This window comes from Pygoscelis adeliae, unplaced genomic scaffold, assembly GCF_000699105.1.
Source record: "Pygoscelis adeliae isolate BGI_AS28 unplaced genomic scaffold, ASM69910v1 Scaffold116, whole genome shotgun sequence".
NCBI lineage: Eukaryota > Metazoa > Chordata > Aves > Sphenisciformes > Spheniscidae > Pygoscelis > Pygoscelis adeliae.
Window position 1 is genome coordinate 1,249,715 of NW_008825080.1, and position 15,721 is coordinate 1,265,435.

Sequence of the window (15,721 nt, forward strand, 5' to 3'; positions counted from 1 at the left end):
CAGCTAGACACTGCAAAATTGTCAATGATTCAAAAATATTTTAAGTATGATATACACACTATTAGAAATTCAGGTAGTGAAAACATAATAAACACCCACAAGCATTTCACAGGGAGACCCAAACAAACGTGTATTCCACATCTCTGCACAACAGAGTGCAGATCTGTTAGTCAGTGAGCACAGATGTATTTCACTTTAATCTAAGGCTGCTGTAACATGTGTTAGTAAGAGCTGTGGAATCTGAACTTGATAACTGATAAATATTGTTGTATTCTGGCCTGAACCAGTCTATTGCAGATTTCCAGTGACAGACAAGAATGTTCCAGCTTCTAAAAGGAAGTCTAACAGATCTGTAGGTGTTAAACGGCACTTAGTTGAGCTGCCGGTTCTTTTTTATGCCGTGAGCTCATACTTGGGTTTTTAGGTACTTCTGATACCAGAGTTAAACTGTAAGGTAAGATGCACGAAATCTACTACCATTAAATAGAGACAAGTTTAAAGGTATGTCTCACCCAAGTAATTCGTTATAAATTACTCTGTTGAAGTCATCTAACACTCTGTTCTAAATTAACCTCAACAAAAATTCCAGAGAAATTTTCTAAAAAAATCCAATTATGTCAGACTAGTAAAAAACAAATAAAGGAAGTTCTAGAGTCACAGAACCGTCACAAAAATGCCTTCTCTTTCTAACAGGAACCAAGTTTACTTTTACTGATTAATCACGTTCAGCACTGGTATAGAAACAGAAAAGGGTATATGTTTACAGATGAACCAATACAAGAGATGCTAAATTAAGAAACAGCAAATTAAATGTGAGCAGATTGCAGCAACAAATTTTTTTTTTTCCTCCTTCCTTCAGGTACAGTTCTCATCTCCAAGCAGGAGAATCATGAAATCTTTAGAAAGGATCAAGACAGATATCAATAGCGGAAGATAAGCACAACAACAACAAAATCTTCAGACCAAGGCACTTACAGCCTGAAAAACAAAGGGAGAGATAAGGTTTATACCGAATAAAAACATAACAAAGGATCCAAGAAGTATTACCAAGTTATTGCTGAATCAGCTATTAGGTATGGGACAAAGGCACTAACAATGTGATTTCTTAACAATTTATCTTACTGTTTTTAGAAAACTAGTCAAGCCTTGTAACACTACTATTTATCCAACTGCCATGAAAAGAGTTTATTCTTAACTCACTAACATCCCTTTTACCTTTTGCACATAAATCAAGGGCTCGGGCAAGATTTGGTGGTGGTCACCAAGCATCCGAGGACTGGAAAGGTGTTTTTAACAGAGCTTTTGCCCACAGCTCACTGATACTTGGTGTGTATTTCTTCCCGCAAAAATTATTCTAGAAGCAGATTCAAGTCTTCCTCATGTTCTCAGTTCTTCAACTAAAAGCTCTAAAAAGGCTTTTGATAGTGCTACACTGTCAGATGAGTCAACCCCTTTCCTACAAAGCAGCATAGTGAAGTGGTAAAGACAGAGGCCTGGGCCAAAACTATGCAATACTCAAGAGTGCAAAGTCAGCAACAGAACATCTGTAAAATTCAATAAGCCCATAAGAGGAAAAGCTCTTTTACGCCTAATGCTTCCAGCTAGTTTTGATAAAAGAACAGCAGTAACAAAAGCACAGATGTATTTTTAGAACACTACCTGACCAATTTCACAGGTTTACTGTTAAAGACTACTAAGAAAAGCAACTATTGAGGATACTGACCTCCACACCACCAAAGTCAAGAAAACGCTCTCTCTCATCTGCTTGTACATATTATTGGTCTGGCAATTAGACATGGGAAAATTGAGTATTTTCATTATTAAACCTTACTAACTTCTAATAGGCACAAACACCCTAGCCATAATTAAATTGGGAAACAAACAGCAGATCAAGAAAGGACAAATACTAACATCTGTTTTTTAAAACTATATTTTGGAGTACATAGCCTACCCCACTTTAAGTTGCCAATTCCATGTTTTACCAGGCTTCATAAATACTCTTACAGAGGCTAGCTTTCTGATGTTGCCAAGAAGTTTGCCCTAGAATGAATTTTAATATAAAAACATTTTCATTACAAGCATGAGTTCTGTTTTGATGATCTGGCAAATATTCGATAGCTCTAGGATACTCTTCATTCTCAGGAAGATATTTTTGGTAAATTGAAAACAAACCACAAAAAGTGAGAATGGGATGTCAGCAAGAGCATTCTGCTGCCACAGGCAGGATTTACTATGCTTAAACCCTTCGTGATCAGCTTGGTAGCCAAACATCAGTTTATTTCTTGCTTGCTTTCCAACTTACGTTAGACCAACAACTGAGACTACCACATTATTCTGCAACATGTCCCATCGCTAGAAAGGTTCCTTCTACCAGGTCTGACCTAAGTCTTTTTTCCTGCTATTCAGGTCCATTACCTAAGCCATCCCCAGCAGTTGAGATGTTTCTGCATTGTGTCCCCCAAAGCACTTGCAACCTCTACTCAGATTCGTACTATCTACAAATTTAATAAGCATACACTCTTATTTCATGAATTGAAGTTATTAACAAAAATACTGAAGAGACTTCTTTTGAAATTTACTTGATATATCCTTCCAGCCTGACATCAACCAAGAGCTGCCTTTACACAGACTGAGGAGCTAGTAAGGCAAAAAGGTAACATTGATCATCAATTTACTTTAGAAAAACACTTCTGCATTTCAGAAACATAGGACTACTTTTAAATTAAAATGAAAACAAAAACAACCCCCCACACTTAAAGTATTTGAACAGAATGAAAGTCAGGAGTATGCATCCATACAAGCATTTACAAGCAACTGCTTTAATTATACCGACAGATATGAAGAACCTATTTGCCTGCTAGCAAGTCTTCTCTTATGTACACACCACACAACAGATCAACCGCTGTTGATTAACACTGATAAAACAGCTGTTGTACTCCCTACAGCTACCAGAACTAAGCTTATTGAGGTAAACACCACAGATCCAAACACAATTCCACTGCTTTCAGAAATTCTCTTGGTAAGAAAAGAGTACGCCCAAAATTTATCACTGAATGTTTCAGTCACCATTCCCTAGCAGCACAAACTCAAAATATATCTGCCATTCTTTAACCAAAGTGGCATAAAAGCTAAGCTGGCTCAGGTTGTTTAATACTGAAGCAGAGCTGCACTATTCTAGAAAGATAAGAAAAAGATACTGAAATACTACTATCCTCATACTATTAACACTCAAATGGACTTTAATTTATTTAATCAGACTGGTCAAAATATTCAGTTTTTTGATATTCAGTATCAGAACAAAATATCTCAGCATTAGCCTCTGGTGTCTGATTCAAGCACTGTGTAGTGACTTCAAAAAAGAAAGTCTTCCATAACATAAATTTTATCTAAATTTATGGGCTTTGCTGTGTTGTGGATAGGAGAATAATTTACAGAAAAAAAAAAAACTTGCTTTTAAATTTTACTTCTTGAGGGGGATCTAAGAGAAGTTTGTAAAGCATTTTGTTTCAAGTAACATGCAATAATTACTCCAACATTCAATTATATAAAATTTAATTCTATAGTTTTTTGAAGTATGATCTTCAATAATAAGGCAGTGAATGCCACGGAATAATGAACAGCTGGTTCCAAATGATGTACAGTGAAGAGATTTGTCATAAATGTAACTCAGTCATCCACTCTGAGCTACATTAGCAGCTGAACTAAGAACACTGCACCAAGTATGCTTAACCAACATCCAAAAAAGGTTGGACTGGGGTTTTTTATGGTTGAGTCAATAAGGTCCTTTTGTGACAAACTATTTTTCACCAGTTTTAAAGCAGCTAGAAATGCTACTTTTTAAACAAACTTATTTGTGTCTTCTGACGAGCATTTGGGAAAATTTAATATATTGCCTCTGTTTTAGAAAAAGATGTAACATGCTGAGAAAATTCCATCAAGAAAAGAATGTCTTAATCCAAAATACCGTTAAGATACCAACCACAGTAGATCTAGGCTGGACAGCCCTGAAGATCAGAACAAGATTCTGAAATAACTTTAAGACTTAAGACAAATACTTGAACCTGTCAATTCCTATTAGGCTTCTAAGTCAGAAACTAATAATTGTAACTGAAGAATTTAATGTGTAGCACAATGCATGTACACAAAAATAACATTGTAATAATTAATCCACTTTTTCCCCATCTTAGGTGGTAACCATATAAGAATACTGTTTCCCTGGCAAGTTTTTTCCCCCCTCTGTCCCCTGCTATTTAAAATCAAGTGTTTAAAAAACAAACATTTTAAGTGTGAAGACCACCCACTACAACCAAAGTATAAATCAAATTTTTTTTCCTGCAATAACACTGATAGAATTCAATATGGTACGAAAGCAGAAAACTCCCTGTATTCATGAGCATCTGGATTAACTTATTTTCAGATCACTTTGCTAAAGTGCTTCTTCAAGCTTCATGTTATATTACAATTTTCACCTTATATGCAACCTTTAATTCACTGTTAGTGGGACAAAACATGGAACAGCCGAAGTGACTGACATTTTAAGTTTTGTTTGCAAAGCTTGTCTGTAAGCTAAAAACCTCCATGCAGTTAGCACATAAAACACGGGCATCAAATACATAGATCGAGGAGATCCAGTTGAACAAGCTATCTGAAACAGTGTTACAGAGTACATCTCGGATTTAACAAACTGATTCTCACATTTTAATAAAATCTGTGTAATTTCTTGCAGTAAATTTTTTTTTTTTTTAAATCTCTTCCCGCCCCCCATGTTCACCAGGGGGGTTGGGGAAGGATGCTTGCTCATCCTCATACCATTTGTCCTAAATTAGGGGCTGCTGCCACCACAACTATGCCAGTTACGGATTCCACCCTCCTTCACTCCTGAACGATTTCACCAACAGGCAGACTGGCAATACGTGGCAGTAGTTTCTAGCCACTAGTGAAGCGTGAGAGCATTACAGGCTAAGCATAGTACGGAACCCTAGCAAGCATCTGTTAGTCCAGCTTGTGTCTCTGCGTAGCACATCACAAATGGGAATACAGTGCAGTCACATACCAGACTCATTACAGACAGGGTAACTGTAGAGTCACTACAGACAGAATCGGGTGCATTTATTAACTCACTTAGCTGCAGCGCTAAACCAGGAAGCAGTTGTGCTGCCAAAAGGATAAGGCAAGAAGACAGACCTAGACTTTTTTTTTTTTTCCCATGCCAGGCATCTATAAAATGCTGGTAACAATTAGACCTGACAAAGCTTTAAAATAATAATAAAAAAAACCCCAAACCCAAGTCTCCAACTCAAACACTGCAATACTTATGATCTAACCTGACTTTCTTCATATACTAGAAATTCATATAATGTCTCCTGCACTGTTCCTGCTAACACAGTGGAACAATAGTAATTTCCTTTACAAATGTCTTCAACCTGGCCTTAAACGTATGGTCAAGAAAACAAAGGCTACTGAGGCCTGGAATAAACTGGTTACATACAAAATAATTTAAGTGATCACTCCTGCTCCCTTATAAAGATGATCCTTTATTCAGAATTTCTTCTAGTTTCACTTCCATTCACCAAATCTTTCCAGCATTAGAAACCCTCTCTCTCTCTATTTGTCTACTTACACAACACTAAAAATAACCATTCAGCATCTCTGGAAGTGCATAATACTCTTCAGGATTTGGAAAAGTGACTCCCATGAGAATTAATCTCAAGAGAATCTCTGCATTGGCTGCGTAAGTGGACATGAGAGCCCGCAGACCAGGAGTGGGGGGCAAGAAATGATCTGGGATATTGCAAGGGCAGACAGCAGAGCAAGCAGATGTAATCAAAGCATTCTGAATTTTAGTTCCATGTTTTGTTTTCTATAAACAAGTCAAATACAAAAAATGAGCCTGATTATTAAAGTACAGTATTGTGAAACGACTGGCATATAAGGTAATATGCATTCACATTTAACTGCTTGTGATTTTTTGAGACTATTTTCATTATGTGGTTTAAGTAGCCCTAACTAGAGGAAATGCATTTAGTACCACATTTTTAATATATTTAATATAAGCACCGTAACAATTTTGCAGCTCGTAAGAATCAAGTGTAAAACCATGTAATCCTAGCTTTTATTTTCCCAGGTCCACACACATTACAGATTATAGGAAGAATGTCTCAACAACACAACTCTTCAATTTATCACAGACAGGGTTATGAACTTTAAGCATCACCTTGTAACAAAGCATTCCTACCTTGTAACATCCTCCTGAGGGCATACGGTCTACTCTTATCCCAACCATCTGTAGCCCCATCAATAGCATTAACAACAGTAAAGTCTCCCTCCCTTACCGTTTTCACCTTCACAGAATTTTACATGAGAAAAATACAAGTTCGATGGCTTACTAATTTTAAATCTAGAAAGAATCTTCTGAAAAATTAAAATATAACATCCAGAGAGTGTTCTGAAAGACTGAGGACCAATTCGTACTTCCTTAGAAGATCAAAAAGAGTATCAGCCTCTCCCCATAGGAAAGATGCTCCAGTCCCTTAATAATCTTTGTGGTCCTTTGCTGAACTCGCTCCACTAAATCCATATCTTTCTTGTACCAGGGAGCCTATAACAGGACACAGCACTCCACATGTGGCCTCACCAGGGCTGAGTAGAGGAAAAAGATGAACTCCCCTCGACCTGCTGGCAACAGTCTTCCTAATGTAGCCCAGGGTAACGTTGGCCTTATTTGTTATGAGGATGCATTGCTGGCTCATGGTTGGCTTGTTGTCCAAGAGGACCCCCAGGTCCTTCTCTGCAGAGCTGCTTACCAGCTAGTCAGCACCCAGCATGTACTGGCATATGCAGCTACTACTCCCTAGAGGCAGGACTTCACATTTTCCTTTTGCTGAACTTCATGAGGATCCTCTGTCCAGTTCTCCATCCTGTACAGGTTCCTCTAAATGGCAGCAAACACATCTAGCGTTATCAGCCACTCCTCCCCATTTTGTATCAATGCAAACTTGCTGAGCGTAAACTCTGCCCCATTGTCCAGGACTTTAATGAAGATGTTAAATAGTACGGGCTCCAGTATTGAAGCCTGGGGTACAATAGTAACAGCTTCCTCCAAATGGCCTTTGTGCCACTGATCACAACCGTGATGAGATAGGCCTGGCCATTCAGCCAGTTTTTGATACACCTTATCATTCACTTCTCTACATATACTTTGTCAGCTTCCATATGAGGATGGCATGGAAGACAATGTCAAAAGACTTACTGAAGTCAAGATAAACACCATCTATTGCTCTCCATTCATCTACCAAGCTAGTAACCTCATTGTAGAGGGCTATTAACTTGATTAAGCATGATTTCCCCTTCATAAATCCATTCTGACTGCTCCCACTCACCTTCCCGTTCTTCATGTGTTTGGAAACAGTTTCCAGGATTAGTTGCTGTACCACCTTCCCATGGACTGAAGTGAGGCTGACCGGCCTGTAGTTCCCTGGATCCTCCTTCTTACCCTTCTTGATGACAGGATTGACATTTGCTCTCTCACAGTACTCAAGAGCCTCTCCCAATGACAGTGAGACCTCCCAAAGATAATAAGGGATGGCCTTGCAATGACATCAGCTGGCTCCCTCTGTACTCATAGAAGCATTCTGTCAAGCCCCATGGATTTACGTATATCTTATTTAAGTGTTCCCTAACCTGATCCTTTCTCCACCAAGGGTGGAGAAAAAAGCACAGCAGAACTTTAAGATGACAAGGACATGAGATCAGAGACCGTCCTCACCCAATTTTAAGGGCATGTTGTTTAACTTGTCTAACCAGTATTTAGCTGGCAGAGGAAAGACAGTCCCAGCGGTATTGAAGAGATCCAACTTCAGGGAGGTCTCTTCAAGTCTACAAAATAAAAATATTTCCCTAGCCCAGAAAGCTGTCTTCAATATTTAAGACAGGTTTCATTACTGTTGGCGAGATACATTTGGTAACACAATCTGTCTGAACTACCAGAATAAATAAAAACAGCTTTGCTTTTTCATAATGTCCTAACATAAAGAAACAAAAAAATGGTGACATCACTACAATAAGGAAAGCCTGGTCAGTATAATAGTAAAATAGCCGAAACACCTACAATCTAACTTAATTTACTAAAAGATTGTACGCTTTTGGCCATCTCATGGATTTACCACATTAATAAATACATCCAATTTAAATGGAGCTGGCCAAAATTTTACAGGAAAAACAAATTTAAAAATAATGCTAAAAATTAGGAAAAAACACCCTGACAACTGAACCCATCTCACCAGAAGCTAGAGAAAAGAAAAAATAGTTCTGCATTTTCAGGTTCTATATTTCTCACACTCTGTGGATAGCCTATCGTATTTTACAGGAAGCAGTTTCTGTGACACTGGGTATTTCAGAGATAGTCAGAAGACGATTAAAATAAAAGGCAATATAAAATCAAATAGCTAGGAATACTTGAAGCTTGTGAGTGGAGTGGCAAAGTTATTAAGAGGGAAAAAAAAATAAGGAAGCTTCAAGCCATGAATTCCCAAAGTTAGAAGGGAGATACAAATTCAAATTTCTTGATGCTCTCTGAAGACCAGTTTAGAAATTCAGTCTATTGATTTGCATGGAAAAACCCATGAACAGGGTAAGTGTTAAAAGCACATGGATATATGCACATTCATAGTTTTCAGGAAAGTCTAAAATTAGCATGTACGCATATCTAAGTGGCACATACCTATGACCATTTACCTAATGCCTCACAGATTATTATTATCGTAAGTACAGCACACCACAAACTACATGTGGGAACCTGAACTCCACCTCTCAGCTACACACTTGTTTGACAACCCACCCTCACCTTGTCACCGTAATTTTTAGTATAATATTTAAAAATGGGGTAAAAGAAGGTTGTAAGCCGTAAGAATTAAAGTATGCTACAGTGTTGTTATGACAGTAGAAAAAATAAAAGGTTACATATTATTTAGTGTGTCAAGTTTGTTGCTACTGCTGCTGCTTTGCTTCCTTGGTAATGCGCTACAGCAAATATATCAAATCCTTCTTAAGCCAGGAAGACAAATAAAGCATATATATGAATTTCAGAGGGGTCCAATAAGCAAGTCTGTATGACGTCTTAGAAAAGAGTGACCATCTAACAGGAAGGGAAAGGAGACACACAGTTTTCTAGGAGGGAAATAAAACTGAATGTTTACTATCAGAAATATGCCAAACACCAACTGTACTGCATTCCATGACAACAAAAAGAGAAAGCTATTTGCTAAGGTCAATTTTTTTTTTCCTGAAGAAGCATCAGCAGCAGGCAAAGTTCTCACTAAAACAGAGCAACTCTGGAATAACCGAGCTACAGAATAAATTGACCCTTCAGTTCTCCATCTTGGGCCAGCTTCAAATGTTTATTCCACCTATTTAGCATCAGCCATAGAAAAACTACAAAGTTTTGCTCTGAATCAGGCAAAGAAACTATATGCACAAGTCCTAGCCATCAGACTACACAGTCTCTCTTCTCCATGAACAGAAACGTTCGGGATTTTTCTCAGACTAAGCAGGCCTTTAAAATAACCCACTCCATCAAAAGTTTTTCCTTCTGCCACAAAACACATTTTCTTTTAAACAAAAAATTTCTTGTGATAACAGATCCTTCCCTGTTATCTCCAGTCAAGAGTAGTGCTAATTTGAAGTAAAGTTGGCAACTGTAAGCTTTAAACAACTTTTGTTTAAACCCTATACATCTCAATTTTCATTCCACTTTTAGAGACACAGCTTATTAGAGATCTTCCTTACTCTTGTGATTCATTTAATTCGAGCAAAGCAAAATAAGCTAATTTCAAGTTATTTTCCTATCCAAAATTTGCACGTTAATAAAACAGAAAATAATATTCAAACCCTAACACAAGCTTTACGGAGTTTTTGAAAATGGAAGCATTTCTACTGATCACAGATTGCTGCAAAAGCGTGACACCTACTTGAACTAAAGATTATTTATTTCCTTTCTTTTCTCTCCATGTAAATGCACAGCCACAGCAACAGAATAAGCTTAAATCTTTACAACCAACCTTTTAACACTTTGAAGGGAAAGTATGCATGTCGCCTCCCCGCTACATTTCAGTGTAGAAGGCTGTTTACAGACATATAATTCACAAACAAGGTTAAGTTTGGGTATGGTAATTCTCTCAAGTTCTTTGGTTCTCTAAAATTTATTGCCAAAGACTCACACCTACAATAAAAGGAAAGAGAGCTGAACCTTTAAAGGTCTTCTCTCCCACTGGTTCAATTAAAAAGTTCTGAACAATTCAGCTGAAGCCTCTTCTTTCTCAACTGTGCTACTGTAGAGCAAGTGAAATCTCCGGTTTTAGTCTCGCCGTCCCCACCATCCAATACAGACCTGTTCTGATGAGTATTCCAGCACTGGACATAAGGAAGAGTAAAAGAAAAAATCCATACTTCTTTTAATTTACCTTCTTGCCTCATCTTTTAAAATGAAGTATGAGAACTAAGGCTTCCTGCAGAACACTGAGGAAGGAGCAAGGTCCTCTGTCAAACCTGAACACCTCCAAAAGTCTTATGACATGCCTAGGTATGAGAAGTGTATGGAGTCAAACTGTAACAGTCGATTTTTTAACCTTTTAAAGCCAACACATTCTCTAGTACAGCCACAGCCCTAAAACCTAGTTTTACAGTGACTTAGCAAAAAACCAAACAAAACTAAGGAAAACCCACCTTCATTTCTACTTAGGGCTCAAGTTCCTTATATGAAGATGAATCAACTAAAGCACACTTCGTTCTGCATAAGGATCTAGAATGTTGGCAGACTTGGGGGTACACTGGTGTTCTAATTCCAATCACTGCTCTTTATTGTATGATCCCCTTTCTACATATAGATACGGTTCACAAGCAACAGGGATTACATCAATTCTGTGAATCAAATATTAATGGTCACAACAGTCAAAAGATCTTTCAGGAAATGTTTTAGAAACAGTCAAAGTTAATGAGAGCGCTTCGAATAACTTAATCATAACTTCTATCAAAAAAAGTTTTTCCTTCTTGCACTGTATCAAAATGTAAATTAAAAAAGCAAACTATTTCGTAACACAGAGTAACTTCATATTTGAAGGTAAACTACAACCAGGTTCCTTCTGCTTGAAACCCTATACACTTGCAGTACTATTTAGCAGAAAGCTAGATAAACGCTAACCTCTTGCCCTTTGCAAGGTTCAAAGTCCAAAAGCTGAAGTGTTATTGCAATAACATCACATCGTTCAGCATACATTATATAACAAAATCACCATGAGTTCTTTTGCACTTTGGAGTCTTCCCGAGAATCTGAAGAAAAAGCAGTTGAAAAAGGTAGCGGTTTTGACATATCCTGAGCATATAAAGCAGAAAAACAATTCTAGGTATTTCAGCTGTTTCCCTGACTATGTTTACCCAAAATACGAAAGGAGGTGATTGTGGAAGAGTTGATATGAAAAGAGGTCATTGTGGAAGAGTTGATAGCATCACATAGGGCATTATCATCAGTTACTGTGTAATACTACTGCTCAAACATGCACAGGAACAAAAACCAAAACAAAAAAGCATGCCAAGTCTCATTCAAGTTCATTTATAATACGGTCTGCAAATAGTTCTCCTTGCAGGACAGAATTTCCTCCCAATACTAAACAATAAATAGAAGTAACTTCCCCAGAAGTTACTGATGAACAATCACTGTCCCACTGTTTTAGCCACACATTTTAAGCAGAAGGATCTCATTAGAATGGAGGGGGGAAAAAAAAGGAATGTAAAGTACATTAACTTGCGAAGTACTAACAAAGCTAAATAGCTACACAATTTCCCTATATCATTTTACAGCTGTAATTCCACTTAAGCTTTGCTGAAAGTTTAAATTCTGCTTACTCTTAAAAGCTTCCACAGTTTTTTCACACAGCAGAGCAGCCTACGCCATTCAAGACAACTTCTCAATACAAATGTACCCATTTTAGGATTCTACCAGAATAAACGCATCAGTAAAAGAGCCAAGCTGCTGACAGTTATTCCAGTACAAAAGCTATGTTTACATCAGGGCTTAAAGTTTAAGCTCTTGGGGGCAAGGACCTTATCTCCATGGTTGTCTGCAAACCACTTTACAGACTGTCAGCACTATACAAATAAGAACCAAAGAAGCAATTAAAGTGGACCAGCATGCTAGGCATTTTCTCCTCAATGGGTGTCACCCAAGTATTAATTTTGTTTAGGGTACAAGGGCACAGCCGTAAAACACGCCTGAATCCTTGTCAAATACATATGCATACAAGTAAGAAAAATTGCACTTCCCAAATGCAAACATGGTGAAAAGAAAAAAATAATTATCCTACCAGCAAACAGAGAGATGTAAAGACAGAGTTAATTTAATGAAGCTAAAAAGCAAACTCTTCAAAAGACGTCACCCAAAATAGTAAGTGGGGGATTCCGCTCCTTGATTTCAGTGAGAGCGTCTTGTCAAGAGGTAGAAGTACCTCACAGCAGTGAAAGTTAGTAGCTTGAAAAAGACACATCACTTTTTCTATGAGTTAAGAAGTGATGTATACAAGCAAGTACTTGTATTACTCTTGTTTATGACCATACAATAGACAAAAATCAAATGAAATGGCCACTCATGCCTGAACTCTTTCCATTTATCAAATACTTTCAAATAAAACACAGATTAATCCAACTAAAGGAATGAGGAAGATCATTCTTCTCTGTTGGTTTGGTTCCTTCACACGTGGCTCAGTTCATTCAGTCAATTCCTAGCCACACTGAGACTCGATGTAGAAGAGTCGCAAGCCACAGCCACAAGAGATTACAGAAACAGCCTCCTAATCAAGTTTCCATTTTTTCAAAACAACAAAATTGAAGTTAAAATAACAAAACAGCAAGGCCATCCAAAGAAAGCAAAATACTGAAGCTAGATCAACTTTTAGATACAAGACAACACACAGAATAGAACTACTTCAGTGACCCTGAGAATTTAAAAAACTGATTTAGATGCAAGTCTTTCATTTGTGGTCAAAATAACAAGTTACAAGGGGGGAAAAACACTGTAGTAATCTTTAGATACCATTTCACATGCTTAACTTTACTTTTCCTACAAGGCTTTAACACAAGCCATCTTCCCAAACATCTCTGCATTGCACTTAGAGAAAACCTTTTTTTTTTTAACTAGCTCACTACTACTAATACTTCAGTGCTGCAGAAGCTCTGAAAATGTTTTAAAAGATGGCGACTAAGGTAAATGTATCACCTTTACCAGACACTCAGTTTACAGTCTACCCAATAATGCTTTAATTATTTAAAACTTTATGAATAACCAAGGCGGGGTAGGGGGGAAGAGAACTTAAGTAAAATTACCACTGACTTTTGAATTAAGTTGTTCTGTCCATCTTAATTTTCTTTGAGGCAGTAGCAATTCAGCTGAATGCAAACCTACAAAAAATTATTGTAAACATATTAATTCCAACATTTAATCCGTATCTTCAGAAACATTTAACAACTATGGGAGGAAGGGGACAGCAATACATCTAAAAATAACATGTAAAATTAGTTACTTCACCACTAGATTTTGTTTTGAATCCTCCCAAAAAGGTTGAGGTTTTTTATAATGTTATACTTGCACACCAGTCAAGACTCGTTTATTCCCGTTACAGAATAGGAGATTACTCTGAACCCAACCTTAAAATATCAACACGTTAAAAAGCTAGTTTGCATAGGCAGTAAACTAATTTTTGGTAAAAAATGTCTGGCTTCCATAAGTGACAAAGAACAGTGGAAGAAAATAAATAAAAAAACCAACCCTGCATTACTGGTACCTTCATGCTGCAAAAATATCTAATACAAATGGAAAGACTGAGATGTGCAAGCCATCCAGCACACTTGTTCAATATGTGTAATAGCTCACTGTTGAGATTACAATAGTAATGTGAAGGCTAAATTACCTACAGATTCAGTCTAGATGTACCTAATTTTTAATCTGCCAGAAAAATCACACTCCTACCTACACATTTTTCCTTGAATGTGTATTCTTCAAATTCTTAAAGAATAATTCCATTAATTATTAAAAACAGCAAGTAAAACTTAGATTCTGCAAGCTCATTTCAACGTTCTCAAAAAAACCAACAACAACTAGGCCGTAAACGTTACTGGCTTAACCATTCTACTGATAAAATGTTTATTCAAGTGTAAATTGATTTATGAACATTGCTACACTTACCTAATCCAAGAGGACCGCACAAGGTGTTAGTACTGCGTGATTTGTATTTTTCCAGTTTGTCTTCCTTGAGATAATATCCCAAGTTCTTGTTGATACTACATTCGTAGCTGTTTGACATAAATTTGACCTCACAGAAATCAGCCACCCATCCTTTTTGCTTACAGATTCCACAAGGCTATTTCCAAAATTTGCCAACTCTCTGTCTTAAAAAGCTTTTTTTTTCTCTGACAGCTTCTTCTCTTGTCTATTCCATATACATATAAGAAGCATCAGCTCCAGGTGAAATAAATACACTTTTTACGCCACGAACTGTGAAGCCAAAAATCCAAATCTCACATCTGAACTGTGGAACATTTCCTAGCTTCGGGTAACAGAGGCATTTGTAAACAACAGCTATCTGGACACCTCCGTACTGCTTATTGGCAACAACATTTTTCAACAAAAATATTAAATAAAATACAAAAGAAAAAATGATAAACAAACGTCTATTAGAGTCTTCATTTAGAAAATAGGTCTCTCTGCAAAATGACAGAAGGCTATGTCAGAAAATCTAAAAAATAAGGTAAGGCAAAAAATACCTGGCATGAAACTTTTCAGCAATGTCTACACAGTGACTCAGGCTGCATTTAACCTGGAGCCAGTTAACAAAACCGGTTACGCCTGTGACTCAGACAGAATGTTGCCTAGAAGATAAAGTATTTAAAAGCAAGAAAGTACTTTATTTTGGCAGCTGCAGTGTTCAGAACTTGATAAATTCAGCCGTGTATCCATGCCATGCGGACAAAAGCATCCACGGGTGAGGTGCTCGGCACCGCTAGAAAGAAAAAAGCTCACGGCTCCAAACTTCCGATTCACTTCTCAGATGCCTACTGATTGTTTCAGAAGCCCTTTCAGGACGAAGCACTCGGACAAAATAATCCCAGAACAGCGTCCGGTATTTCTCCCCTTCCACAGAAGCAACTGCTGCAGGTCGGTTTCCACCTTTTTTCCTCCCTACCAGCTGAAGCAAAAGGCTGCAAACATCCAGGGCTCCCTCTGCAATCCAAACCGCCTACGGTAAAAAGAACCAGAACAATCAGTTTTCCCTTTTGAAATCCGAACCGGCGTTAGACAAACACGTAAACCCGACTCTTAGAAAAGCAAACACACAGGCAACCAGGGAGCCGAACCCGAGCGCAGAAGCCTCGGTTAAACCTTCACTCACATCCCGGAGAAAGCGGCAGGCACGTTTATCGGAGAACGCAGCCTAGCAGCGAAAACGTTCTCCGGCCTCTCATCACGACAGAAGGGGAAAAAAAAAATTAAAAAATAAGAAAAATAGGAAAGAAAGGGGCATTTCTCATTTTATTGGGAAAGACGAACAGGTCTGCAGAAAGCACCCGGGAGGGAGGCGCTGACCTGGGCCGGGGACACCGAGCGGAAGCACAGAACGAGCCCGGGGGAGCGGCGGGAGCCGCCTGGGGAAGCCCCAGCGCGCCCCGGGGGAAGCCTCTC

At 38.0% G+C, this 15,721-nt stretch overlaps 1 protein-coding gene across 4 annotated transcripts in view; it reads right to left on the reverse strand.

Moving 5' to 3' along the window:
- GPBP1 (GC-rich promoter binding protein 1) overlaps positions 1–15,416 on the reverse strand; it is a 37,106-nt gene extending 21,690 nt beyond the window's left edge. For all 4 annotated transcript variants that reach the window (XR_663743.1, XM_009326922.1, XM_009326920.1 and 1 more), the window contains exons 1-2: positions 14,228–15,416; positions 13,376–13,443 (exon numbers count right to left, since the gene is read on the reverse strand). The gene's annotated coding sequence lies outside the window, so the exon portion shown is untranslated. The remainder of the gene's footprint in view (positions 1–13,375; positions 13,444–14,227) is intronic.
- Between the last annotated feature and the right edge of the window lie 305 nt (positions 15,417–15,721).